General features: G+C 42.0%; 1 pseudogene; it reads left to right on the top strand.

Moving 5' to 3' along the window:
• Window positions 1-666: 666 nt before the first annotated feature.
• Window positions 667-3,166, top strand: LOC128069106 (protein artemis-like; annotated as a pseudogene).
• Window positions 3,167-25,164: the final 21,998 nt, after the last annotated feature.

Raw genomic sequence — 25,164 nt, 5'->3', positions numbered from 1 at the left:
GGAGGGGAGGAGAGACTACTTTTTTGAAAAGTGCGTGGGATTAATGGTACTGTTCAATAACTCTCATTTTTCACTTGATATCCTATCTTTGAATTCAAAGTAGATGTTTACCTTATTCTTTTTAATAGCTGCATAATGTCCTATAACTTTCCCCTTTTCCTCCCCTTTCCCTTTTATTAAAAAAAACCTTATTGAGTTATATTTTAGATATAAGAAAATACACCTATTTAAAATGTGCAGTTCATTGAATTTTGACAAATGTATGTAGCCTCCCTGCTAGTCAAGGCATAGAATATTTTTATCACCTCCAAAATTTCCCTCACAGATATTCTCTCAAGAATATGTATGTTCTTTTGTGAAATGACTGTCAGATTTTTTGCCCATTTGAGAAATGGATTGCTGTCTTCTCCCTGAGTTTAAGTGTTCTTTGCATTTATTCTGGACACAAGCATTTTTTCAGGTATGTGTATTGTGAATACTTTTTCCTAGAAGTATGAGACTTGATCTTTCTCTTTCTTGACACTCTTTCTTGGACAATCAAAGCTCTTAAGTTTGTTAAAATTCAATTCGTATTTTTCTCTTATTGCTAGCGCTTTTCTTTCATGTTTAAGAAATCTTTTGGCAGATTTCCAGAAGTGTTAGCAGTCAACACCGGCATGTGCTTCCATGCCCTGCTGGGTCGCCAGTCAGTGGGGATCAGCTGGCACTGTGAGCTCCTTCGAGGGGCAGCCTAACCATCTCCGCTGACTGCTTGGGCAGGGAGAACCTGAGGGCCTGTGCCTACTTCCTGGCCCACCTCCACAAGGATCATATGAAAGCATTAAGAGGCCCTTTCTTGAAAAGAAGGTTGAAGTACAGATGAGGAAACTGAGAAATCCGAGAGGTTAAATAAGTTGTCCAAGATCATGAAGCCAGTAAGTGGCAGGACTCGGATTCCCCCCCCAGCTTGAAGGTTTACTTATACTGTTCCCTGTTACTAAAGGGTTGTTGTCAACCACCCCAAAGTACAGATTTGGGGGAGAAACAAATTATATTAACTGAAATTGAAACTCCTACCCAGATTTCTTTCATTGGTGAAGCATCAAGTGAGAAGGGAGAGATTGTTGTGACTCTCTGACCAGCTGGTCCTTGCCCAGGATCAATTATGTTTATATCTCAGGGCAGTAACAGAACTGTCATACCAGGGGTATGTCAGACTGGCAAAAAAGAGAAGCTGCCAGAATGGAGCTGTACTCTGGGGGCAGAGCACAAAACATCCAGGGTGTGTACTGAGACACTGGTTTCTGCCATCCAAAATATTATCGGATTCCCAATCGAGGAGTGTCAGTAAGTGGAATGTTAGAACTGGTTTGAAGCTGGGTACTTGGTCTGTACCATATGGTATGGCTGAACTGCACAGCAGCTGATGAGTAGGGGTATTCACCAACCTTAGTGAGGAGTTCAGAGTCTAGGTTCATCTGGATAATCTAGACATGTTTAGAAACATGCCTGACATCCTTCATAGCATCACCGACTTGATGGACATGAATCTGAGCAAACTCCAGGAGATAGTGAAGGACAGGGGAGCCTGGCGTGCTGCAGACCATGGGGTCGCAAAGAATTGGACATGACTTAGCGATTGAACGAAACCAATAATTCTTCATGATGTCATAGAAAACTGCAGCACTCAGATCCATGAATGTCAGCATTCAAAGGCAGAGGAATATTTTCAGTGGAATAAGTTATCCTGTGGACTTAACTTCCAAAAATAGAATTTCACTCCATATCACCAGCATTAAGCCATTCAGTATGTGGTTTGGAAAAAGAGCCAGAAAAACCAGTGTCACTGTGAGGACTGAGAGAGTTCTTACAGAGGTTCCCCCATCCCAACCGGCTTTTTTTTTTAATTCACTCCTCCTACAATGAGGTTAAAGATACTTTGAGCCACATTTGTCCTGTGAATGTTACCAAACTCAGGTTTCACTGCTTCCCACTCAAAAGTCAGTACCCAAGGGGCAGTTGTGGGTAGAAAGGGAAATTATTTTTAATCAGAATGCCAACAATCTGGGGAGAAGGCGAACTCTTGTTCCCCCCAAAATTACCCTCTGAACCAGATTCTGCTCAGTCATGAAAGTTTTTAAAGGGAAAAGGGGAATAATCTTGGTTAATCATTGAGATTGGGATTCAAAGTCAGCCATCTTCCACTGTGTGCAAGTTTGTTGACTCCTTGAGATCTTTCTTTAGATGTTATCTTGTTCACACAGTTGGTTCATAGATTACTGAAAGAGGAAGCTAGGGGAGAGACCTGGCCATCTGTTAATTACTTAATGCTTCCTTTCTACTTCTTTGATCTGAGGAAAGAGCCAACAGGTTAGGCAAGGTATTGCGTGATCCAAGAAAAGTGTGCCAGGGCTGGAGATGAGCAAAGCATGGGGGTACCTGGTTTAAAGTTCGTGACAATGTAGCTTCACTAAAGTGACCAGAAAGGGGGTTTCCTGCTGAGGGCAGTTTCCCACAAAGAGCTGCTTATATCCAGATATGTGAATGAGATATCCAAATGTCATTCTAGCAGGCGCAGTTATAGATGAAGTTAAAGAAATCTTAAAGCCTTCATGCCAGTCTTCCTAAGGGGTGGAGCCAGAGTGTAAACCACTGGGAAAATTGAAGTGAGCTAGAACAATTCACGTGGGCTTTCCAGGTGACTCAGTGGTAAAGAATCTGCTTGCCAAGTCAGGAGACTCAGGAGGTGTGGGTTCGATCCCTGGATCATGAAGATTTCCTAAAGAAGGAAATGACAACCCACTCCAGTATTCTTCCCTGGAAAATCCCATGGACTGAGGAGCCTGGCAGTCCATGGGGTTGTGAAGAGTCAGGCATGACTGAGTAACTGAGCTCACAGAACAATTCGCGTAGGCTTAGGAGGGTGACAGTGACCTCTTTGGTGATCCTCTCCCATTATGTTAAAGGCCCAAGGTTCCAAACCAGCAAACTCTTCACCCTGAGCTATTTCCCATGATGACTGCAATATCATAAAACCAGCCTGACAAACTGAGAAAGCACAGGAAAAGCAGAAAGAATGCCAACCTCTCTTTGGGCAAATGTTATAGATTGTGAAGAATCCATGAGTGAGAGTGAAGAATTAGAAATCCCAGTTTCATCTCAAGGATTTTCCTTTAGATTGCTTTGAATTATATAGATCAGTTTGTGGAAAACAGACATTTCAATAATATTGAATCTTCCAATCCGTAAACATTTTAGTCTTCTTTAATTTCTGCCAGTTCCATTCTTTGTTGGTTTGTTTTTACTCTACTGTTCCTAACTTATTTTGTTAGATTTATCCCTAGCTATTTCATATTTTTGATGCCTTTATAATGATGTATTTAATAATACAAAATCATTTTTTTCTTTGCTTTCAGCATTTAAAAAATGCCATTCTGTTATTGTTTGGCTTGAGATCTTCATTCTTCTAAAGGTGGTGTCTCTTTTCCTCTCTGACTGCTTTTAAGATAGTCTCTTTATGATTGGTTTTCAGCAATTTAATTAAGATATGCCTTGAGGTGCGCTGCATATCTGTTCTGTCAGGTCACAGCACCCTCGGGAACTCACACGTCTCCGAGCACTGTGCAAACTTCTGTAGCTGTTCAGCTGACAGCTCTCCAGCACTTGTTCTTTGCCTGAGTCCCACCTGTGTGTGTATGGCTTAATATCAATATTCAAAGGCTCACCGCACTCTACGCAGGTTTATAGAGTTCTTTCACTGTGTAGCTCTCTTTTCAGTACTTTTCCTCACAAATTCTGGTTGTCTCAGCATCTCTGAAATCTGACCTCTGTCTCCTCTGTTCCATGAAACTATCATACTCTGGATTCGCCGTATCCCCTCTGAGATTTGGAAAATGCCGGTGGAAAGAAATCTGGGGTAATCATCGTGCTTAACCCACAGCCCTGAGCTAACTCTCATCCAGTGTGTGAACATAGTTGTTCCATTTATTTGTTCAGTTTTCATGGTAGCTTATAAGAGGGTTAGTCCAATATTTTCCTTCCATTTAAAATATCAAAGAAGAGGGAAATTTTCCTTACCCCCATGATTTGTTGGTAGGATGGCTATATACTTTGTTATATATATAATTTATTGTCTAAATCTGAAATCTTTCGAGAGTTAAAGAGTATTCTTAGTAATACATGGACCCAAGGGGGTCCTTAGGTTACTAAGATTCTGAATATAGATGCAGTGGGCCCTTCATACCCTTGGGTTCCACATTTGTGGATTCAACCAATTGCTGCTTGAAATATTCCAAAAAGGAAAAAAAATCCAAAGAAGCTCTAAAAAGCAAAGCTTGAATTTGCCATACAGCACCAACTATTTACATAAATATTTACATTTTATTCACAACTTTTACACAGCATTTACATTGTATTAGGTATTATAAGTAATCTAGGGATGATTTATGGAGAAGGTGATAGCACCCCACTCCAGTACTCTTGCCTGGAAAATCCCAGGGACAGAGGAGCCTGGTAGGCTGCAGTCCATGGAGTCACGAAGAGTCGGACACGACTGAGTGACTTCCCTTTCACTTTTCACTTTCATGAGTTGGAGAAGGAAATGGCAACCCACTCCAGTGTTCTTGCCTGGAGAATCCCAGGGACGGGGGAGCCTGGTGGCTGCCGTCTATGGGGTCACACAGAGTCGGACACAAGTGAAGTGACTTAGCAGCAGCAGCAGCAGGGATGATTTAAAGTTTTCAGGAAGATGTGCATAGATTATATGCAAATACTACACCATTTTTTATAAGGAACTTGAGGGTCTTCAAATTTTGGTATCTGTGAGGGGTCCTGATACCAATCCCTCCTGGATACCGAGGGATGGCTATATAGCATATTCTCTTAAATGCCTGCTCTCAAAATGAGCTCAGTTAGCTTCCGTGCATAATGGAAATCTAGGGACAGCATACCATTATAGGAACAAATGAGCACCACATTTCTTTGGTTTAACTCTCCAGAGAAACTTGAAAGCCTCTAATAATTTTATTATTTGGGGGAGGAGCTTATTTTTCCTACTATATTTCAAAAAATATGAGTCTTAAAAGGGGTGCAAAGTTATAGACTGAAGTGCCAGTCAGGTGTTATATCAACCTTTTCATGTGTGAAACTCAGGATTGTTACAGACAACAGCTGCAGATGATACAAAGACCAACAAAAATCTTTTAATGGTGGAGTTGGTGGTGGCATAAAGAAAAGAATGCTGCATATAACTTCTAGAACATTGCCAGTTATTTGAAATAAGGCCTTTAACAAGTTACTATACCTGTTTCAACTTCAAAGGCTTCATCTGTAAGTACCAACCTATTGATTTCCTGTTACTTACATATTTCTTACCAAATGCCTAGGGTTGATGACTCCAGATAGAGGTGGCTTACTAAGCATAATAGCGACTACCCTGCATTGAAGGTTTGCTACATGCCAGGCTTCTGCTAAGTGTGTCACTTGCATTATTTCATTTAACACTTAAAACAACCCAGAAAGGGAGGAATATTTTGAGTTTAGCAGTGAGGATACTGAGGCTCAGAGGAGGATGAGGGAGATAAAGTCACATGGGTCACATAACTATTAAGAGCAGAATCCAGGAGGTGTCCATTTGTGCAAATACCAGGGGCTTATCCTTTCCATGTCCTCCTTCCCAAGGACATTGCCTTTGTGGCACGAATATTAACACACAGGAGAAAGGCAAACGAGGAAGGGGCCAAGGAGTGCCTTTCTTACTGAAGAGAAGAGCTGGTTTAGAATGCTGTGCTACCGACAGCACAATTGCTTGACCTCTCTGGACATCAATTTCTTTTTTCTTTTTCAACATTTATTTGGCTGTTCTGGGTCTTAGTTGTGGCATGTGGGATCTAGTTCCCTGACCAGGGACTGAACCCAGGCCCTCTGCATTGGGAGCATGAAGTCTTAGCCATTGGACCACCAGGGAAGTCCCTGGACATCAGTTTCTTAATATGCCAAATGAGAGCACTGGATTAGATGAGCCCTTGTGAAAATTATTTTCTATGTTTCAATAGTTTCACCTTTCCATGAAGCTGAGTCTTAAAAACTCAGTTTCTGAATCCCAAAAACTTCTCAAGGCTTCCTACTTCACAACGCTTATCTTACATGCCACCAGGGGGCGCTATGCAGGAAAGATGAGCCAGGTTATCGTTTGCCAAGAAAACCCCTGCTAGGATTTTTCTAACTCTCCCAGGAAAACCTAAGGCTTTCCTCAGACTTAGAAGCATGGCTTCTGCAGAACAGATGCTTGATAAATATTTGCTGATGATAAGGAGGAACAGACCGGGTGAAGACGTGGAGGAGAAATCCAGAGAGCTGGGTTCTGAGTGCTCACCCTGCTGCCAAGAAGCTCTGAGATAGTCACACAGTCCAGCAGGGCTTTGGTAACTTTTTCTGTAAAAGGAGAATAATGGGGTTACTGGGGGAAATGAAATCATGTATCCAAAAGCACCTTGAGGGGAACTTCCCTGGTGGTCCAGTGGCTGAAATTCCATGCTCCCGATACAGGAGGCCGAGGTTCAATCCCTGGTCAGGGAACTAGATCCCACACACCACAACTAAGACCTGGCACAGCCAAATGATAAATAAATATATATATTTTAAAGTTAATAAAAACACCTTGAAAAGTATAAAGTATTGTATAAATATGTTGTTGTTTATTCACTAAGTTGTATCTGATTCTTGCGACCCCCACGGACTGTAGACTGCCAGGCTCCTCTGTCCATGGGATTCTCCAGGCAAGAGTACTGAAGTGGGTTGCCATTTCCTCCCCCAGGAGATCTTCCTGACCCATGGACTGAACCCATGTCTCCTGCTACTGAGCCACCGGGGAAGCCATATAAATATGACAAGGAAAGAAATGTCCCTATGAACACAAACCCCAGAACACTCTACTCACCGGCACATTAGCCTCCTTAGTAAATGTTGCCCCCACGCCCTGACACCATGCACTTCTTGCCAAGGGCTTCCTCGTGTGTATGCCTGCTTCTCTTTCCTGATGTCGATGCAGAGACAATTTTTAGCCTAGTTAGGGTCGCTAAGAGTCAGGCATGACTGAGCGACTTCACTTTCACTTTTCGCTTTCATGAACTGCCGAAGGAAATAGCAACCCACTCCGGTGTTCTTGCCTGGAGAATCTCAGGGACGGGGGAGCCTGGTGGGCTGCTGTCTATGGGGTCGCTGAGTCGGGCATGACTGAGTGACTTCACTTTCACTTTTTACTTTCATGCATTAGAGAAGGAAATGGCAACCCACTCCAGTGTTCTTGCCTGGAGAATCTGAGGGACAGAGGAGCCTAGTGGGCTGCTGTCTATGGGGTCGCACAGAGTCGGACACGACTGAAGCGACTTAGCAGCAGCAGCAGCAGCACTCATGGGGCAGCTGGTTGTTGTATGTCCTGGTTGGGCCTCAGATGTATCCAAATTCTTGCTGTGATAGGGAATTATATACACCCTTGGTGTGTTTTTTTAATCCATTCAGTCTCTGGCATTCAAGACGCACCCAGAGATCTCTCTGGAAAAACTGGGGAAACTGGTTTAATTCACACCCACTGGGTCTTCCATGAGCCCTTGATAAATTACATGTTCCTGCATGGCACCTCTTACTTCATTTCCAATTTAGCAAGAAGTGAATCTTAAAATTTAGAAATATGTAACTCATAAATATGCTTTCAGTACTTTCTAGCCCCCAAACAAATCTCTGCACTTTCGCTGTCCTGAAATATATTCTGCTGAGATGATGTTTTCCTCTTCCTCTTCTAGACTGCCCCACATAGATGAATCTTCTTCAACACCTTTAGAGTCAGACCATTCCTGGAATCCCCAAACTCCAGTGTTTTCCCACTTCCCATTAAAAAGCAGTCAGGTTCCTCCAGAGCCCACGATGTCTACCCATCTCTGTTTGCAGCCCACGCTGCTTCTGTGTCTGTTAGGTGCACTGCAGTCCGCCTGCGGTTGCCTCTGACTTATGCACATACTCCAGACTCTCCTGCCTCTGCCCCTGTCTTTCCACTCCTACCTGCATATGGCCAAGGCCTGCCCATTCTTCCAGACAGTTTAAATACCAGCTCTTTTTGTGGAGTGATTTCTCCTTCTCAACTCTCAGCTGGTACTATCTGCTCTGGGGAGCCATGGCTTTCTTCTCCTTGTGTCGGATTTATCTTTGTGTACCCACAGTATCAGCACATGATAGATTCCCTATAAATATTCGCTAGGCAGCACAGATGAATGGAATTAATCTAGAGAGCCTTTATGGAGTATCCCATTAGGCTATGTATCAATCCAAAAATTAAAGGTTGTCTTTTCTTTAAAAGTAGTTATTTATAACCATTTCTACTGTCTTAGTTCCCCAGCTGACCCCTTGCTGAGTTCTCTGCCTGTTTTTGCTTTTTTCCACATTAAATTTACAGTTTACATCAAGCTCGATCTTTTTCCTTTGTTCCCACTGTTCTCATGTCTCTTTACAATGTATGCAATTACATGAGCTGCTTTAGAGAATGAGATCTGGTTTTAAATCTTGTGATTAACCTTTCACATTAGGAGATTGCCAGCTCCAAATTTCTCCTGCACTTCTCTTGTTTTGCTTTGGACTAATTTCTCTATTTCATCTCTTTTGTTTTGTGTTACTTTGTAACTCGATTCTTGGCTGCATCCGACCAGCTTAGGAGAATTTCTTGCCTTGCTACGTTTTATAGAATGACTCGTTTGCATAAAATCAAACAAATCTATACATGCTGAAAAACACACTGCGTAAATCTGTCTGGTAAGAGTTTCCAGGTGGTTGCCAGACTTGCAAAGTTCTTGTTATTCTGATATTTTGAACACAGGATCTTAGGAGATATTTTGAAATTTTACTGAAAATGCAAATTCCATGTATTTGCACATGGAAAATTTTCCTAAATAGATAGCTACTTAGCTTTAAATTGGAACATGAAATTGGAAATCTTTTCAAATTCATAAAATGCTGAGTTTTTGGTCTATATCTGTTGAATTCTTATTTTTATCCAATTTTTTTGATTATAAAAAGAAAAAACCCTTTAGAGTTTAGAAGGCCACTTTTGTGTTTATAGTGCAGTAGAAAAGTTTTTTTGCCACTGACCCAGCAAAAATGATAAAGATGTGTATTTTTAAAAATACATACACACGATATATTCCTTCAGGAAATGAATAATATATGAGTAAACAAGATATTTGACTTTTTAAAGTCTTTTTCTTAAGATCCTTGCAATAACTTCCAAGAATACTTGATTTCCTGGCAGTCTGAATACAACTAACATGAACAATCAGTATTTAGACCTACGAAAGAGGTTCATTTATAGTAATTGGTTATAGACAACAGCCTAGGGTAAAGTTAATTCCAACCTTATCCGAAAACCCTGATAGTGTTAAAATGGATGTCTAATGTGTTATTAGTGATATTTCATCTGAGGACCTTATCAAGTTGCACACAGCAAAGCCCTTGTCATTATTTTTTACTCTCCCAAAGTGACACTTTAATGAAATGTGCCAGCACCCCAGTGTTAGGATGTGTTTCATTAATGCCCAGCACTTTTGTTCTATGCTTTACATTTGGAAACAGATTTAAGTATTAAGTGCCTCTAATGTCTGCAGCCAGGGAATCCTTTCCGAATTTGTAACAGTGACCAGAACAGACCGCACTACACTCTCCAAATGGTGCAGTTTTGCATTTGAATGTCTGAATTATCCCGGTTTCTTAGAGACGACCACAACGCCAACATCTTAAATCCTCAAAATACTGTCCGCTTCATTGAATGCTCGTGAATCTAAGCATATGTGTAATTATTCTGTAATTCTCCCCAAAATGTGATTCCTTGGAAATGCATACTAGGTTTCTCCTATTGTAAATGCAATGACTATTTCTTTGTGGCCACTTCTTTAAATACGGTAACAAGCAAGTCTGTGTGTCTGGGTGAATCGCCTTGATAATGATGATTTCTTCCCAAGCTCTCCTTGGGACACCCATTGGAGAAAATGTGCCCTGCATTTGTGTAAGAGCTGGGACCCTGATCACAAAAAGACCACTTAAGATGGTGTACATTACAACTAGAGGATTTCTTGCCAGAAACAGGCCTAATGTCACTCACAATGGCCTTAGAAATCGTCTCAGAGAGTAAGTTGGACTTTGCGCGTGTTACCAGAGCCAGCTGTGGTAATCCATGGCTGCATATAGATTTTAGAGAAGAATAGACTCCCATGCTCCTTAAAAAAGCTTTGGATGTGGTCCACCATGGAAAATTAAAATATACACTTTAGAAACTGACAGCTGGAAAGAAAAGTGGTGGTGGGGGGGGCGGTGGGAAGAAGTCGACCAGACAGTTAGGGTGTATTTTAACTTCGGTTTTTCTTTTAAAGATTTGTGCTTTCTTTGGGAGAACCCAGCGGTGGGAACCACCTTAGGGTTAGAGCAATGGTTGCAAACTGAGCTCCTGAGTATGTGGAAGTCCTTTGCAAATGGTTAATGCCCCGTTCTGATGTGGCTAAGCTGTTGCTATTACAGCCCCTCATTAATTCCAGCGCGAGTCAGTTAATTTGGCCTTTTGGTTTAGCAGAGTGCAGTGGTTTTGTGGATGTTTACTGGTAAATACAGACGAGCGTGGCATTGGGAGTTGGGGGGGGAAGGAAAGTCAACTTGCAGGGTCATAGCTACACTGTGGATAATTTGATAATCACTCCACAGCAGGTGTTTGCATTGAGTAATTCCTCCTCTTGGCATAATTTTGCAATCACTTGGCTTTTACAGGCCAGGCTGTTCACGCAGCACCATTTCTAATGGTAGCATTCCGAATGATCTCAGCATCGCGTGAGCAGGGACATTAGCTTCCTCCTGGTCCATGTCAGTTACTTGCTTATTCTTGGCAAGACAATTTTTAGAAATTTAAAATTTGGGAGAAAATGGGGGGGTGGGGTGGCTAGAGTAGGAAAATCTGTCTTATTGATCATTTAAAAGAATTTTAAAGTTTGAATTAAGGGAAAGATGTTTTGATCTTTTCAAAAATACGCAAGCCACAAGTGAAGAAAGGAAAAGTTGGCACTTTTTGCACTGAAGAGGGGAAGTCAGCAGCTGGAGGTAGGGGGAAGGAGTCAGGAAATGAAGGGCAGGGGTGGGAAACAGCGCTGATAGTAGAGGCCTGTCCTCTGCACTTGACAGGCCCTCATGAGTGATGCTGAGGCTGTGTTTCCATTAGATTGAAAAAGACCAATTTTAGGTTATAAAGTAAATTTTAGAAGTTTAAAAGAAATGCAGGACTGCTTATTGCTCTTCTCTGGAACTCTGCATTCAGTTGGGTGTATCTTCGCCTTTCTCCCTTGCTTTCCACTTCTCTTTTTTCCTCAGCTGTTTGTAAAGCCTCCTCAGACAACCACTTTGCCTTCCTGCATTTCTTTTTCTTTGGGGTGGTTTTGGTCACTGCTTCCTGTACAGTGTTACAAACCTCTGAAACTAAACTCCGATACTTTGGCCCCCTGAAGCAAAGAGCTGACTTGTTGGAAAAGACCCTGATGTTGGGAAAGATTGAAGGCAAAAGGAGAAGAGGGTGGCAGAGAATGAGATGGTTAGATAGCTTCACCGACTCGATGGACATGAATTTGAGCAAACTCCGGGAGACGGTGCAGGACAGGGAAGCCTGGGCTGCTACAGTCCATAGGATTGCAAAGAGTGTGACATGACTTACAGACTAAACAGCCGCAACAAAGAAATGAAAGAAAGAAATTATGAGCTCAGGACCCACTATGTCGCTTAGAGATTTGGATCGCTTCCCAAGGAAAGAATGATGTGCATAAGATCAGCAAAAGATCTCTGAGTTCTTCATGTCTGTTTATTTTTAAAGTTCTGTGATGTATCATTTATTTGAATGTTATTTGCCAATCTGAAGAGAACACAGATTTAAAACGGCTTCTGAGTGGTCAAAATATGTGTTCCTAAGTCTGCTCACTAACTTTATGACTGACAAAACCCCTCAATACTCACTCAGAGCCTAATTACTTGTACATTACAAATACTTCTAACACACGTGGATATCCGCTTCTCCAGCTCATAAAAGATTAGCAGGAGCATAGCAGATGGGGAACAAATGAGGAGAAGATCTCAGACATACTGGGAGCACCAAGAAATAATAGCTGACAGCTTGATTGTGAAGGGGGAGACAGAAAATCCATATACAGTGAACATAACGCGATGAAAGCTTAGCAGTCTGGAACCATTAGGGGTTTATAATTTACCAATCCCAGAAGGACTCACTCTGTTGTAGGACAGAATAGAAACTGATGCTCGTAATTATGATTTCGAGTCATCAAGAAAAAAACTGTGTTGTTAAATGTGCCTATCTTTTAAAAAGGCATATTTAGAATAATTTCCACTGGCACTGGCTAACATTAAAATGCCGGTCTTTGTGCTTGAAAAGCTGACCATCAGTCGTTTGGAAATTTCTATTTATGTGGAGATTATTTTTCTCTCCATAATGCCAAATAATTAGTACATAAAAATTCCTCGTGCTTGGAGTTTGGGCATAACCAAATATTCTTACTCAAACTGAATTTTGTAACTATAATTCTTTCTCTAGTGACACACTGGTATAGTGAGGGGAGAAGAAACACGAAGATGAGCCAGAAAATATTTTTGGTCCCTGCTCTACCTCTGAGATTCCAGGTGCTACGGGGAAAGTCAGTTAACTCTCTGGAGCTCAGTTTCTTACCCATTCAATGGGGTTCTCTGATTCCATACAATTTGACAAACTAAGATTGTTTTTGATATAGTAACTCAATAAATGATAGGTGATTCTCCATGTGCTTGATTCAGAAACAGAGCACACAGGTTGCCTTCCATCCTGTGGGGATTAGGGAGACTCACCTCAGACTTTATCCTCACCAGCATCCTGTTAAGATATTCAGAAACGATTCTAAAAGAGCTTGGAGCCAAAAATGTTAATTACCTTTATTTCTGAGTGGTGAGAACGCAGAAGATTTTTCTTTTCTTATGCTTTTTTCATACTTCCAACATTTCTAAAACAAACAGGTATTATGAGGGAAAAGGTAGAGAAGCTATTTTAAAAACATAGACACAAAACAGAAAAATCTGAAGCCTTTTAAACTCTTAGAGAAATTCAGTCTTAAAGACAGAGCTCATTCAAAATGTTGTTGTTCAGTCGCTAAGTGTCTGACTTTTTGCGACCGCATGGACTGCAGCGTGCCAGCCCTCCCTGTCTCTCACTATCTCCTGGAGCCTGCCCAAGTTCATGTCCATTGAATTGGTGATGCTATCTAACCATCTCATCCTCTTTCTCCCTCTTCTCCTTTTACTTTCATTCTTTCCCAGAATCAGGGTCTTTCCCAGTGATTAGGCTCTCTATATTGGGTGGGCAAAGTATTAGAGCTTCAGCTTCAGCATCAGTCCTTCCAGTGAATACTTGGGACTGATTTCCTTTAGGATTGACTGGTTTGATTTCCTTGTAATCCAAGGGACTCTCAAGAATCTTCTCCAGCACCACATTTTGAAAGCATCAGTTCTTCAGCACTCGGCCTTCTTTATGATCCAGCTCTCACCACCATGTATGACTGCTGGAAAAACCATAGCTTTGACAAGACAGGCCTTTGTCAACACAGTGATGCCTCTGTGTTTTAATACACTGTCTAGAATTGTCATAACTTTCCTTTCAAGGGGCAACCGTCTTTTTTAGTTTCATGGAAATTTGGCAACTATTTTCTCTGCCACATTCAAGACTCTCAAAATCAGTGGCAATTTCTTAGACTGGAGGAGTAAGAGCAGCATCCAGCAACCCAGGGGAAACGACATTAAAAGCAAAGTCCCCAAATAGACAACTGCTTGCAACCCTGGATGCCCAGCTGCCTCTGTCTTCTAGATTATCATGGCAAAGTATCCTCCTTGCCAGGAATAATCTTCACTGTGACTTGTCAAACACTAACTAATAAGAAAGGAGTGTTTTTCTAGACTCCGAATCTCTGGGTAATTTCCCCAGGACTATCTCCTCGGGTGATTGTTAGAAAATCTGCAGCCTACCCGAAACCTGTCTAAAAACAGTGGAGAAATAGGAAAGGATCCGGGAGGCTGACAAAGCTCTGTGGATATTTAATGTCCCAGGAAACTGGGCTGCTTGAATGCTAGCAACTTGGAAACCAGTCGACTGCAGTCGAGGAAAAGGGGCCTGGCTGAGACAGCCCCAACTTGGCAACAGCTTGTGGGGAGTAAATCCTCTCACTCAAGGTTTTGCTTAATCTGAATACATTCAGTTTCAAAATCTGCCCTTGATCTAAGCCCCTTAAGCTTCTGGGGGAGGACTAAGGGCCTTCAGGGTCAATGCCAATAACAAAAGATGAGAAAAATGCCCCTTTCCTCATATCTCATTGCTGCATTCTATAAACTGTTAACTCACTGCAGAAAATGTTTCCTTTCAATGAAGTTGTCTTTGAAGATCCCTCCTCCTCCCTTTACTTTAAGATGACATTCAGTGCTTCATTTTTTTTTAAGACTTTCAACATGGTTAATAGAAGGAACACCAGACAAAAGGTTAGAAAGCCTGAGTTATAACCCTGACGGTGCCCCACCAGCAGTGGGACGGTGGCAGATCCACTGCTCTGAGCTTCAATGTCATCAGTACAGTGAGGGTGTTTGGGCCAGACCTGTTTCTTTCCTAACTGTGGTCTTTGTAACACTTGTCTTGAAAGGTACTTTCTCAGGGATGGGTGTCAGTCACTCAGTCGTGTCTTACTCTTTATGACCTCATGGCTCTCCCAGGCTCTTCTGTCCATGGAATTCTCCAGGCAAGAATACTGGAGTGGGATGTCATTGTTGTTCAGTCGCTCAGCCGTGCCCGACTCTTTAGACCCCATGGACCACAGCACGCCAGGCTTCCCTGTCCTTCACCATCTCCCAGAGCTTGCTCAGACTCATGTCCATTGAGTCAGTGATGCCATCCAACCATTCATCCTTTGTCATCCCCGTCTCCTGCCTTCAGTCTTTCCCAGCATCAGGATCTTTTCCAGTGAATCGGTTCTTCACATCAGGTGGCTGAAGTACTGAAGTTTCAGCTTCAGCATCAGTCCTTCCATGAATATTCAGGATTGATTTCCTTCAGGACTGACTGGTTTGATCTCCTTGCAGTCCGAGGGACTCTCAGGTGTCTTCTCCAACACCACAGTTCAAAAGCATCAATTCTTCTGCACTCAGCCTTCTTCACGGTCCAATTCTCACATCTATACATGACTACTGGGAAAAACCGTAACTTTGACTATATGGACCTTTGTTGGCAAAGTGATGTCTCTGCTTTTTAGTATGCTGTCTTGGTTGGTCATAGCTTTTCTTCCAAGGAGCAAGCGTCTTTTAACTTCGTGGCTGTTGTAACCATCTGCAGTGATTTTGGAGCCCAGAAAATAAAGTCTGTCACTGTTTCCACTGTTTCCCCATCTATTTGCCATGAAGTGGTAGGACTGGATGCTATGATCTTCATGTTTTGAATACTGAGTTTTAAGCCAGCTTTTTCACTCTCCTCTTTAACCTTCATCAAGAGGCTTCTTAGTGGGTAGCATTCCCTTCTCCAGGGAATCTTCCCAACCCAAGGATCGAACCCAGGTTTTCTGCATTGCAGGCAGATCCTTTACAGTCTGAGCCACCAGGGAAGCCCATTCCCACGGGTAGGGTGATTATAATGAAATAAGCTTGGTGAACGGACTTCCCTGGTGACTCAGACAGTAAAGCATCTGTCTACAATGCGGGAGACCAGGGTTTGAGCCCTGGGTTGGGAAGATCCCCTGGAGAAGGAAATGGCAATCCACTCCAGTACTATTTCCTGGAAAATCCCATGGACAGAGGAGCCTGGTAGGCTACAGTCTGTGGCGTCGCAAAGAATCAGACATGACTGAGCGACTTCACTAAGCTTGGTGAACACTGAAGACCACGTTGCTCTTTGGAGATTCACAGTCTTATTAGCATATTAAAGGCTCTGAGAAGTCCTGTAAGTAGAGAAACTTTTTCAAATGTTTTCAAACCAGTATTTCCCAAATTTCTTTACCAAACCAGGAAGCTCTTTTGTCTGGTAATTCCCACTGTGAAGCCAGAGTCCCTTTCTGCCAATGACACGAAAGGTTCTGTGTCTGGTCTCCATTTTAGCAGTTACATGAGTATTTATGTAGAGGGTGTGATCAAAGTCAAGGCATGATACATTTTACATTGTTGGAGGCTCAAGATTGGGAGATAGAATTTATTCATTGGTTTTGGGAAGTAGGATCTGAAGCTACCCAGTAGTTAGCTTAGTTTCTGTGGCTGTTGTAACAAATTGTCACATATTTGGTGGCTTAAAACAGCAGAAATGTATTTTCTCATGAATCTGTTGCAGGAAGGGGGACCCCTTCCAGGGCCCGACACTAGGCTCTTGTCTAACACTCGGAAATGAATTGTCCAAGGAGACACATGTGCTGACAAAGCAAGAGATTTTATTGGGAAAGGGCGCCCGGGTGGAGAGCAGTAGGGTAAGGAAACCCAGGAGAACTGCTCTGTCACATGGCTTGCAGTCTCGGGTTTTATGGTGATGGGATTAGTTTCTGGGGTGTCTTTAACCAATCATTCTGACTCAGAGTCCTTCCTGGTGGTGCATGCCTTGTTCAGCCAAATGGATGCCAGAGAGAAAGATTCTGGGAGGTGGTCAGACATGTGGTGTCTCCTTTTGACCTTTCCTGAACTCTTCTGGTTGGTGGATGCTTATTAGTTCTGTGTTCCTTACCGGGACCTCCTATCCGAAAACAACTCATGCAAATAGTTACTATGGTGCCTGGCCAGGGCAGATGGTTTCAATCAGTGTGCTTCCCCTAACAGATATTTTATTGACATTGTGTAGTCTGTATACAAATGCAATTGCAAGTATAAAGTTATTACCCAAGTTCCTATGTGTAATATAAGATCCTCTGTCCCAGGCCATAAAACTGGTATTAATGTAGTAGTGAAATGAGTATGAATTCCATTAATCAAACTATGAGTCCAGACCTGTCACTTAATATCTATATCACCTTAGGAAAGTAATTTAATCTTCAAAACCTCAGTTTTCTCATCTGTAAAATGGAGATAATAATAGGACCCATCTCTGTAGAGTTGCTATGAGGATTAAATGAAATGAGGACTGTAAAGAACTTAGCAGAATTCCTAGTGCTTAACTGTGTCTGACTCTTTGTGACCCTGTGGACTCTTTGTGACCCACCAGGCTTTTCTGTCCAAGGGATTTTTCAGGAAAGAATACTGGAGTGGGTTGACGTTTTCTTTCTCCAGAAAATCTTCCTGAGTCAGGAATTGAACCCTCATCTCCTTTGTCTCCTGCGTTGCAAGTGGATTCTTTATGTGCTGAACCATAGGGGAAGCCCAGCACATTGCCTAGATGTAAATGCTTAATACCTCCTGGCTATTACGGTAATGCACCTAATCAGGGGTGGAGGTGAGTTCTGGGAGACCCCTAAAGCAGTAGGAGCAATGTGGTAGAGACCTGGAATTGTGGCATATGAGGATGATTATCCTTGGGGGACATGAGATCTGTCTTCAGATATACGGGTATAGGTCTTTGAGCCACAGCGATACAAGATGGCAGCCACCATGGTCTTGGAAGTAAAAGTCCCCTGTGATTTCTGGCTGTTGGAAGAACTCAAAGAAGGTCAGAAAGGAGTAAGAGATGGCAGAGTTAGCTGGGATCTAGAAAATAACAATGACAGGACACTTACAAGGTGGACATGGATGATGATTGGGCCACCAAGAACAATTTATGAAAACCAGATATACACCCTTTAAATAGAATGTGGACCTAAATACCCAGAAGCACCTCCCTTTTGTATGATTTGTAACAAAAATTCGTCTGAATGGAGTTAATAATTCTAATGGAGTGGTGGATCCAAGAACCACATCAGTGCTAGCAGAGTGGCAGAATTCATACAGCATCAGAGTTGTTCTGCAGGAGCTTTGGTGCCTAATGGTGTCTAAAGAAAATATGAAACTCTCTCAGCTGCCTGAGACACTCCCTGGTAGTTCAGATGGTAAAGAATCTGCCTACAATGCAGGAGACCTGGGTTCAATCCCTGGGTTAGGAAGACTCCCCTGGAGAAGGAAATGGCAACCCACTCCAGTTTTCTTGCCTGGAGAATCCCATGGACAGAGGAACCTGGTGGGCCACAGTCTATGGTGTCACAAAGAGTCACACACCAGTGAGTGACTAACACTTTCACTTTTTCAACTGCCTGAAGGACAGTGTTACAGCAGTTAATCAAAAAGGAAAATCACAGACCCTCCCCTACCCCCTTTCAGTTTAAGCAGTCTTCATTTTCCACAACATGAAATTTTCTAGCTATGTCTTGTAGACCTCGAAGTACTGGAAAGAAAGCTCCCATTCAAGGGCTGCTTAAGATACTGTAACTGATGCTATTTTTTTGTCCATTTGAAATGTATGTTTTGCTCTAACAAATCATCCTGTCAAATGTAAGCACTGTCCACATAGTTGAACTTCTGGGGTCAAGAAAGTGTGTTTTAATTGATTCCTATCCTAACTGGCGGGGCACATCTAACTCAACTGTGAAAAAACACCTCACACAGTCACCTTGCTGCTGGTTACATGGCCTGGGGTCTCTGCCTTCTCCCCTTTCCCCTCCCCCTGCCTGCCTCCCTCCCTGCAGTAGCCCTCAGCTTGGGGTGACTTGCTGTAGTAGACGTGAAGCTTTCCAGTCACAGCCTGTGTGATGCTGCTGAATGGGTGAGGGTGCTTTGTCCGCATCCCTGGTCTTTTCTCTAAGTCTTAAATGATGCCCACCCCCTTTCCAAGCCTTTGTCCTTTCTCCCACCCTCCACTGCCACCACTGGCTGAGGCATAGATTGTAACCCCCTCTGCTCCCTTCCTGACACTGGCCTTTGGTGAGGAATTCAGGACTTTCCCCATATCTTCTCACCCCACTTTAATTGAAGGGTGCTGCTTTTTCCTTCCTCCTCAAGTCCCTTTTTGCACCATCACCACACAGCACTTTGCAATGCCGCTTCCTTGCTTTGATCAGAAGCCATCAGGTAAGGCTGGAAAGAGTCTCTGACCTCCTTCATTTAGTCTTGGAGCCACATTTATTTATTCTTCACAAGATCCCTGGCGGGCTACAGTCCATAGGGTCTCACAGAGTCGGGCATGACTGAAGCAACTTAGCATGCACGCACCAGCCTGGGAAATGAATATTGGGTTCTCACCCCTGTCACCCTCTGATGTCATCATCAGCTGACATGTTTGTGTGTGTGTGTGTGTGTGTGTGTGTGTGTGTGTGTGTGTGTGTTTCTTTTTTTTTTTTAGCTCAGGCTTTGATAAGGAGAAAAGAATAGTCATTAGGGTTGCTCAGACCTGCCAGCCCTCAGAGTCCTTGGTGGTTACACTTGGAGAAAGGTCCCAGGAAGCACTTGCAAGCACACACAATTTCTCTGAATGAATTGTTTTCTTTCGCTGTAATTGCTTTGCTCTTAAAAATTGAAGAAGTTATAAACGGGGCTCTCATTTGGTCATCCTTGCAATTCATTTAGATCTAATTTGAAAGCTGACAACTGGAACAAAAAGAACCTTGAATTTGGTGCCTACTTTGGTTTTGGTACTGCAGCTTCTCTTGGTTGTTAGCAGGGATTAGGAAAGAACTCAGTGTGCACAGCAGATCCTTGAAACTCCTGGCAAATGGCTGATTTTTCCACTTTTCTGTTCAGGACCACTAAATGCTTAGATGTGGATGCATACCAAAATAAAAGCATTTCACTGTTTCCCAAGATTATATATATATATATGAAAGGCAATATATAAATATGAAAGGCAATGCCAAAGAATGCTCAAACTACCACACAATTGCACTCATCTCACATGCTAGTAAAGTAACGCTCAAAATTCTCCAAGCCAGCCTTCAGCAATACATGAACAGTGAACTTCCTGATGTTCAAGCTGGTTTTAGAAAAGGCAGAGGAACCAGAGATCAAATTGCCAATATCTGCTGGATCATCGAAAAAGCAAGAGAGTTCCAAAAAAACATCTATTTCTGCTTTATTGACTATGCCAAAGCCTTTGACTGTGTGAATCACAATAAACTGTGGAAAATTCTGAAAGAAGTGAGAATACCAGACCACCTGACCTACCTCTTGAGAAATCTGTATGCAGGTCAGGAAGCAACAGTTTAGCACTGGACATGGAACAACAGACTGGCTCCAAATAGGAAAAGGAGTACGTCAAGGCTGTATATTGTCACCCTGCTTCTTTAACTTATATGCAGAGTACATCCTGAGAAACGCTGGGCTGGAGAAGCACAAGCTGGAATCAAGATTGCTGAGAGAAGGATCAATAACCTCAGATATTCAGATGACACCACCCTTACAGCAGAAAGTGAAGAAGAACTAAAAAGTCTCTTGATGAAAGTGAAAGAGGAGAGTGAAAAAGTTGGCTTAAAGCTCAACATTCAGAAAACGAAGATCATGGCATCTGGTCCCATCACTTCATGGGAAATAGATGGGGAAACAGTGGAAACAGTGTCAGACTTTATTTTGGGGGGCTCCAAAATCACTGCAGATGGTGACTGCAGCCATGAAATTAAAAGACGCTTACTCCTTGGAAGGAAAGTTATGACCAACCTAGACAGCATATTCAAAAGCAGAGATATTACTTTGCCAACAAAATTCCATCTAGTCAAGGTTTTTCCAGTGGTCCTGTATGGATGTGAGAGTTGGACTGTGAAGAAAGCTGAGCGTCGAAGAATTGATGCTTTTGAACTGTGGTGCTGGAGAAGAGTCTTGCGCGTCCCTTGGACTGCAAGGAAATCCAACCAGTCCATCCTAAAGGAGATCAGTCCTGGGTGTTCATTGGAAGGCCTGATGCTGAGGGCGAAATTGCAGTACTTTGGCCACCTCATGCGAAGAGTTGACTCATTGGAAAAGACTCGGATGCTGGGAGGGATTGGGGGCAGGAGGAAAAGGGGACGACAGAGGATGAGATTGCTGGATGGCATCACCAACTCAATGCACATGAGTTTGGGTGAACTCCGGGAGCTGGTGATGGACAGGGAGGCTTGGCGTGCTGTGATTCATGGGTCACAAAGAGTCAGACACGACTGAGTGACTGAACTGAATTGAATGTTCTCATTGTTTTTCAAGAGCTAGAAATCCAACTTAAACTCAATTTTTTAGAAAAGGAAATTAGTAACTTTACCCCTAACTTTGGTCTTCCCTTGTGGCTCAGCTGGTAAAGAATCCGCCTGCAATGCAGGTGACCTGGGTTCTATCCCTGGGTTGGGAATATCCCCTGGAGAAGAGAAAGGCTACCCTCTCCAGTATTCTGGCCTGGAGAACTCCATGGACTGTATAGTCCATGGGGTCGCAAAGAGTCAGACATGACTGAGCAACTTTCACTCTCACTTTCACCCCTAACTTAAAAGTTTAGGGAAATACTAACTTTGGGCCTCATTAGATACATGGATTTAGACACTGTCCTTAGGATTTATCTTTTTCTCTCCACCACTCTGGCTATCCTGCCTTTCCTCTATGTTGATTCCATTCTTCAGTAGACTGTCCTCTCATAGTGTAGATTGTTGCCAAGGACACCAAGCTTTCTCTTAACTCCTCAGCAATTCAACCAATTTCCAAAATATCCTGAAGTTGGTTTTCCAGGTTGTCAGGTGTCCTGTAGCAGAGGCAGTTTTTCAGATGTGAGCAATCCAGGGTTGAACTCTGAACAACCAAGCCTTGGTCACATGTCTATTCCTGAACCAACCCTGTAACCAAGGATCTGAAATGCTCTGTGTGACCACCCTGGGTCACACCTTTGTTCCTGAGCTGCACCCCAGCCCTCATCTTAATAGTGGGGAGATGGGGTTTCTAAGCACACTCAGGTAGCTTTCCCAGAAGATGTGGGAATGAATGAAAGACAAATGTAAGCAATATATGTGTGTCCCCTATGGCGGCATTAGGGACCTGGTGGCAAATAGTGAATAGAATCTTTCCTCTACCTGGCTGTTCTGGCTGGTTCACTGAGCCCTCGGTAGAGCCTAGGTGGAGAGAGGCTGAGATTCATTCAGATACCAGTGTATCTGGTTTGTTCAGATACCAGCATTAACGTTCTCTAATTCACTCAGATACCAGCATTAACATTATCTGATTCATTCGGATACCACCGTCACCAACATACCAAGATACCAGATACCAGCATTCTCTGGGGCTGTCCCCCTCCTGAGTTCAGTAGACCCAAGAGCTCCTGAATATGTAGTATCCAACCTGGGACCACTGTGAGAGTGAAAGGAAATAACTATGCTAGGACAACAGGCAGAAGCCAGGGCTGTCCCAGGAACTCTGGGACAAGTAACTTTCCTATATTCTGCCAGTGTTGACAGAACCCTTACTGTGCTGGCTCTGGGGCAAAGCAGCGAAAAGGGTGTCAATTTGGGATGTTTGTTTCAGCTTCTTTCTCTCCGTGAACTGTAGCCTGCCAGTCTGTTCTGTCTGTGGGATTTCCCAGGCAAGAATACTGGAGTAGGTTGCCATTTCCTACTCCAACAAATCTATGAATGCAGGATATTCCCATTTATGTGTGTCTTCTTAGTGCCTTTCATCAAAGTTTTACAGTTTTCATTGTAGCGATTTCATTGTACAGATCTTTTACCTCCTTGGTTAAATTAATTTCTAAATATTTCAGTTTTTGATGGCATTGTAAATGGGATTTTTAAATTTCTTTTTTGATTAGTTTGTTCTTAGTATATAGTATATAGAAACACAACTGATTTTTATATGTTGATTTTATATCCTGTAACTTTACATTTATTAGTTCTAACAATATTTTACTGGAATCTTTAGGATTTTCTTTATATAAGATCACATCATCTGCAAACAGGGGTAGTTTAACTCTTTCCTTTCCAATTTGAATGCCCTTTAGTTCTTTTGCTTGCCTATTTGCTCTGGCTAGATTTTCCAGTGTTTTCTTTTAAATGCAGTTGACATACAATACTACATTTATTTCATGTGTACAACATGGTGATTCAACATTTAAATACATTACAAAATTCTGGTACTATATTGATTGGAAATGAAAGAGTGGGTGCCCTTGTCTTATTCCTGGTCTTAGAAGAAGAGCTTTCAACTTTTCACTATTGATTTTGATGTTAGCTGTGGGTTTGTGATATATGGCCTTTATCATGTTGAGATATATTCCTTCTGTACTTAAGTTGCTGAGAATTTCTATCATGAAAAAAATGTTGAATTTTTCAAATGCTTTTTCTGTCTGTTGAGATGATTATACGATTTTATCCTTTATTCTGCTAATGTGGTGTATCACATTTGTTGGTTTGCATACATTGACTCATTCTTGCGACCTAGGGATTCATAAACAAAAGAATGAAATTGGGTCCTCATCTTACATCACCCACAAAAATTAACTTGAAATGTATTAACATGAAACTATTCATCTCCTAGAAGAAAGCAAAGAAAAAGCTTCTTGACATCAGTCTTGGCAATGATTTGGGGAAAATGACACCCATAGCACAGGCAACAAAAGCAAAAATGAACTGATAGAATACAACTCAGCAGCAAAAAGCAAACAACTCAATTAAAAATAAAAAATGATGCTGTTGAAGGTGGAAGATGGGATCACTCTGTGGACAATTTTATTTTTATTTCTACTATGGGGTTCAGCAACATAGACTTCAACTCTATTTATTTATTTTCTTTCTTAGAGAATTCTGGACTCTGGATAGAAAGTGTTCTTTTCCTCTTCACTTTGGTACCCGCATTTTTGTATTTGGCATTGTACTCCTGAGTTTAGGGGACTGAAAGAGTAACTGGAAGAATCCAAGTGCCCTCATATGATTTTGGTGACCTTGTGCTATTTGAAGTCCCTGCAGATTATTTCTTGGGTATATCACCTCTTAAGAATGGATTGCTGATGAGTTTAATTTCATGTTTTTTTTTCTGGACAAATATGGGGTTCACCAGGCTAGGACTGAATTTGATAAGAGCATTCTAGTAAAAGTTTAAATGCTTTTCATTTCCTGATGAGAAGGTATAGTCTGTGTAAACTCTAATCGTATTAAAGTATTTCTCAGTCAGTTCAGTAGCTCAGCCCTGTCCGACTCTGCAACCCCATGGACTGCAGCACGCCAGGCTTCCCTGTCTATCACCAGCTCCCAGAGCTTGCTCAAACTCATGTCCATCAAGTGGGTGATGCCATCCAACCATCTCATCCTCATCCTCTTCTGCTCCTGCCTTTCAACTTCCACATCATCAGGGTCTTTTCTAAGGAGTCAGTTCTTTGCATTTCTATCAACTGCTTATTATATCAGTAGTCTTTCTTACAGGATTTAATAAACAGTTGATGTGTTCCATCCTCAAAGAAACTTCCTTTTAATTTCTATGGCAACTCACTTGTACTGTTCTAAGGACCCTTTTCTTATTACTACCTTTCATTGTATAAGGAACAGTATTTCTCCTTCTAGACTGTAAGCTCTGTAAAGCCTATAACTGTATTTCCCACCTCCAAGTCTCCACCATGTCCTGCGGAGGACAGGCGATCCTCAGTGTTTTGATGGATGAGTGAATATATGATTTGGAATTTAGGAGAGGAGGAATTGATGCCTTTTTTAAAAAATACATTTAAAAAAATTTGCAAAATACAGAGACAAATAGAAAACAGACATTATCTATACCCCTATTATTGACAGTCACTATAAATACTTCAATTTATCTTTTTTTCCTTAACATATATTTAGACAATATATTTTGCCGTAAAATTGCAATAGTACTTAAATGCAGGTCTGCATCTTTTTTAAACTCCTTACTATGTAGTTTGAGCATTTCCAAAGTCATTAAATAGTTTTCCAAAACACCATTTTGAATGGCTACATAGTATTTCAGTGATGACTAGATAATGATTTACTCGTGGACACTGGATTGATTGTCATATGGGCTATTATAGACATGCTTTGATAGACATCTTTATGCAAAAATAGAAGGCACAATTTGGCATGTTCTTAGAAATAAATTTATTATGCCTAAAGTTTAAGAGTTTTTGATACACATTTTCAGTTCCCTTCCATTTTTCTCCATGTGTACATGTGTGCTGTGTGCTAAGTTGCTTCAGTCATGTCCAATTCTGTGTGACCTTAT

Source organism: Budorcas taxicolor, chromosome 25 (genome assembly GCF_023091745.1).
Source record: "Budorcas taxicolor isolate Tak-1 chromosome 25, Takin1.1, whole genome shotgun sequence".
NCBI lineage: Eukaryota > Metazoa > Chordata > Mammalia > Artiodactyla > Bovidae > Budorcas > Budorcas taxicolor.
Note: the sequence above shows the minus strand (reverse complement) of the source record. Positions and strands in the feature narration are given on the sequence as shown.